At 48.1% G+C, this 5,000-nt stretch overlaps 1 protein-coding gene across 1 annotated transcript in view; it reads left to right on the plus strand.

The window, feature by feature from the left end:
• Window positions 1–5,000, plus strand: part of COL5A2 (collagen type V alpha 2 chain) — a 325,125-nt gene that overhangs the window by 188,061 nt on the left and 132,064 nt on the right. The gene's annotated exons all lie outside the window — the stretch shown is intronic.

The raw sequence follows: 5,000 nt of genomic DNA on the forward strand, positions 1-5,000 counted from the left end.
CCCCATGGGGAGAGTGCCTTTGTCACTCTGAGGCCAGTAACAAAGCCTGCACTGGGTGGAGATGCTAACACCTCCCCCAGGCAGGAGCTGTAACACCTGGCGGTGAGCCTCAAAGGCTCACCCCTTTGTCACAGCCCAGCAGGGCACTCCAGCTTAGTGGAGTTGCCCGCCCCCTCCGGCCACGGCCCCCACTTTTGGCGGCAAGGCTGGAGGGAACAAAGAAAGCAACAAGAAGGAGTCACTGGCCAGTCAGGACAGCCCCTAAGGTGTCCTGAGCTGAGGTGACTCTGACTTTTAGAAATCCTCCATCTTGCAGATGGAGGATTCCCCCAATAGGGTTAGGATTGTGACCCCCCTCCCCTTGGGAGGAGGCACAAAGAGGGTGTACCCACCCTCAGGGCTAGTAGCCATTGGCTACTAACCCCCCAGACCTAAACACGCCCTTAAATTTAGTATTTAAGGGCTACCCTGAACCCTAGAAAACTAGATTCCTGCAACAACAAGAAGAAGGACTGCCTAGCTGAAAACCCCTGCAGAGGAAGACCAGAAGACAACAACTGCCTTGGCTCCAGAAACTCACCGGCCTGTCTCCTGCCTTCCAAAGAACTCTGCTCCAGCGACGCCTTCCAAAGGGACCAGCGACCTCTGAATCCTCTGAGGACTGCCCTGCTTCGACGACGACAAGAAACTCCCGAGGACAGCGGACCTGCTCCAAAAAGACTGCAACTTTGTTTCAATAAGCAGACTTGCAACACTGCACCCGGCGACCCCGACTCGGCTGGTGGAGAACCAACACCTCAGGGAGGACCCCCGGACTACTCTACGACTGTGAGTACCAAAACCTGTCCCCCCTGAGCCCCCACAGCGCCGCCTGCAGAGGGTTATCCCGAGGCTTCCCGTGACCGCGACTCTCTGAAACCTAAGTCCCGACGCCTGGAAAAGACCCTGCACCCGCAGCCCCCAGGACCTGAAGGACCGGACTTTCACTGCAGAAGTGACCCCCAGGAGTCCCTCTCCCTTGCCCAAGTGGAGGTTTCCCCGAGGAAGCCCCCCCTTGCCTGCCTGCAGCGCTGAAGAGATCCCTTGATCTCTCATTGACTTCCATTGCGAACCCGACGCTTGTTCTAACACTGCACCCGGCCGCCCCCGCGCCGCTGAGGGTGAAATTTCTGTGTGGGCTTGTGTCCCCCCCGGTGCCCTACAAAACCCCCCTGGTCTGCCCTCCGAAGACGCGGGTACTTACCTGCTGGCAGACTGGAACCGGGGCACCCCCTTCTCTCCATTGAAGCCTATGCGTTTTGGGCACCACTTTGAACTCTGCACCTGACCGGCCCTGAGCTGCTGGTGTGGTAACTTTGGGGTTGCTCTGAACCCCCAACGGTGGGCTACCTTGGACCAAGAACAGAACCCTGTAAGTGTCGTACTTACCTGGTAAAACTAACAAAAACTTACCTCCCCCAGGAACTGTGAAAATTGCACTGTGTCCACTTTTAAAATAGCTATTTGTTAATAACTTGAAAAGTATACATGCAATTGAAATGATTCAAAGTTCCTAATGTACTTACCTGCAATACCTTTCAAACAAGATATTACATGTTAAATTTGAACCTGTGGTTCTTAAAATAAACTGAGAAAAGATATTTTTCTATACAAAACCTATTGGCTGGATTTGTCTCTGAGTGTGTGTACCTCATTTATTGTCTATGTGTATGTACAACAAATGCTTAACACTACTCCTTGGATAAGCCTACTGCTCGACCACACTACCACAAAATAGAGCATTAGTATTATCTATTTTTACCACTATTTTACCTCTAAGGGGAACCCTTGGACTCTGTGCATGCTATTCCTTACTTTGAAATAGCACATACAGAGCCAACTTCCTACATTGGTGGATCAGCGGTGGGGTACAAGACTTTGCATTTGCTGGACTACTCAGCCAATACCTGATCACACGACAAATTCCAAAATTGTCATTAGAAATTGATTTTTGCAATTTGAAAAGTTTTCTAAATTCTTAAAAGACCTGCTAGGGCCTTGTGTTAGATCCTGTTTAGCATTTCTTTTAGAGTTTAAAAGTTTGTAAAAGTTTGAATTAGATTCTAGAACCAGTTTTAGATTCTTAAAAAGTATTCCAACTTTTAGAAGCAAAATGTCTAGCACAGATGTGACTGTGGTGGAACTCGACACCACACCTTACCTCCATCTACAGATGAGAGAGCTAAGGTCACTCTGTAAACTAAAGAAAATAGCAATGGGCCCCAAACCTACCAAAGTACAGCTCCAGGAGCTTTTGGCAGAGTTTGAAAAGGCCAACCCCTCTGAGGATGGCAACTCAGAGGATGAAGATAGTGACTTGGAGGGAAATTCCCCCCCTCCAGTCCTACTTAGGGAGAGCAGGGCTTCTCAAGCCCTGACTCCACAAATAATAGTCAGAGATTCTGGTTCCCTCACAGGAGGGACCAACAACTCTGAAATCACTGAGGATAACTCCAGTGAAGAGGACATCCAGTTAGCCAGGATGGCCAAAAGATTGGCTTTGGAAAGACAGATCCTAGCCATAGAGAGGGAAAGACAAGAGATGGGCCTAGGACCCATCAATGGTGGCAGCAACATAAATAGGGTCAGAGATTCTCCTGACATGTTGAAAATCCCTAAAGGGATTGTAACTAAATATGAAGATGGTGATGACATCACCAAATGGTTCACAGCTTTTGAGAGGGCTTGTGTAACCAGAAAAGTGAACAGATCTCACTGGGGTGCTCTCCTTTGGGAAATGTTCACAGGAAAGTGTAGGGATAGACTCCTCACACTCTCTGGAAAAGATGCAGAATCTTATGACCTCATGAAGGGTACCCTGATTGAGGGCTTTGGATTCTCCACTGAGAAGTATAGGATTAGATTCAGGGGGGCTCAAAAATCCTCGAGCCAGACCTGGGTTGACTTTGTAGACTACTCAGTAAAAACACTAGATGGTTGGATTCAAGGCAGTGGTGTAAGTAATTATGATGGGCTGTACAATTTATTTGTGAAAGAACACCTGTTAAGTAATTGTTTCAATGATAAACTGCATCAGCATCTGGTAGACCTAGGACCAATTTCTCCCCAAGAATTGGGAAAGAAGGCGGACCATTGGGTCAAGACTAGGGTGTCCAAAACTTCCACAGGGGGTGACCAAAAGAAAGGGGTCACAAAACCTCCCCAGGGGAAAGGTGGTGAGACAGCCAAAAATAAAAATAGTAAAGAGTCTTCTACAGGCCCCCAAAAACCTGCACAGGAGGGTGGGCCCAGAGCCCCTTCACAAAACAATCCTGGGTACAAGGGTAAAAACTTTGATCCCAAAAAAGGCCTGGTGTCGAAACTGTAGTCAGTCTGGACACCAAACTGGAGACAAGGCCTGTCCCAAGAAAAGTTCCACTCCAAACTCCAATCCAGGTAACACTGGAATGGCTAGTCTCCAAGTGGGATCAACAGTGTGCCCAGAGCAAATCAGGGTCCACACTGAAGCTACTCTAGTCTCTGAGGGTGGGGTGGATTTAGCCACACTAGCTGCCTTGCCGCCTAACATGCAAAAATACAGGCAGCAGCTCTTTATTAATGGGACAAGTGTAGAGGGCCTGAGGGATACAGGTGCCAGTGTCACCATGGTGACAGAGAAACTGGTTTCCCCTGGCCAATACCTGACTGGAAAAACTTATACAGTCACCAACGCTGACAATCAGACTAAAGCACATCCCATGGCAATGGTAACTTTAGAATGGGGAGGGGTCAATGGCCTGAAACAGGTGGTGGTCTCCTCAAACATCCCAGTAGACTGTCTGCTTGGAAATGACCTGGAGTCCTCAGCATGGGCTGAGGTAGAACTAAAAACCCATGCAGCCATGCTGGGTATCCCTGAACTGGTGTGTGTAAAAACAAGAGCACAATGCAAGGCACAGGGTGAAAAAGTAGAGCTGGAGTCTGGAAGAAAGGCCCAGCCTACCAAGAGAAAAGGAAAGTCAGTTGGGAAACCAACTGCAACACAGTCAGAAAAAGAGAACCTCTCTTCTCAGGAAGAAGTTCTGCCCTCTGAGGGAACTGAGCCTTTGGAGCTTGAACCTTATCAGGTTGAGCTCTTAGGCCCAGGGGGACCCTCAAGGGAGGAGCTGTGTAAGGGACAAGAAACCTGTCCCTCTCTTGAAGGCCTTAGGCAGCAAGCTGCTGAAGAGTCCAAGGGCAAGAAAAATGGAACACATAGGGTCTATTGGGAAGATGGACTCCTGTACACTGAGGCCAGAGACCCCAAACCTGGTGCCACTAGGAGAGTGGTAGTGCCTCAGTCGTTCAGAGAGTTTATTCTGACCTTAGCCCATGATATTCCCCTTGCTGGGCATTTGGGACAAACCAAGACGTGGGAGAGGTTAGTCAACAATGGGACATACAGCAAAGACAGTTTCACATAAATCACTTAGAACTGTTAGCGGTATTTCTAGCGCTGAAAGCATTTCAACCCATAATAACCCACAAATACATTCTTGTCAAAACAGACAACATGACAACAATGTATTACTTAAACAAACAGGGAGGGACACACTCGACACAGTTGTGTCTCCTGACACAGAAAATATGGCATTGGGCGATTCACAACCACATTCGCCTAATAGCACAATTTATTCCAGGAATTCAGAACCAGTTAGCAGACAATCTCTCTCTCGAGATCACCAACAGATCCACGAATGGGAGATTCACCCCCAAATACTAAACACTTACTTCCTAATTTGGGGAACACCACAAATAGATCTATTTGCAACAAAGGAAAACTAAAAATGCCAAAACTTCGCATCCAGGTACCCACAGGATCAGTCTCAGGGCAATGCGTTATGGATGAACTGGTCAGGGATATTTGCTTACGCTTTTCCCCCTCTCCCACTCCTTCCATATCTAGTAAACAAGTTGAGTCAAAACAAACTCAAACTCATACTAATAGCACCAACATGGGCAAGACAACCTTGGTACACAAC

This window comes from Pleurodeles waltl, chromosome 3_1 (assembly GCF_031143425.1).
Source record: "Pleurodeles waltl isolate 20211129_DDA chromosome 3_1, aPleWal1.hap1.20221129, whole genome shotgun sequence".
Lineage (NCBI taxonomy): Eukaryota > Metazoa > Chordata > Amphibia > Caudata > Salamandridae > Pleurodeles > Pleurodeles waltl.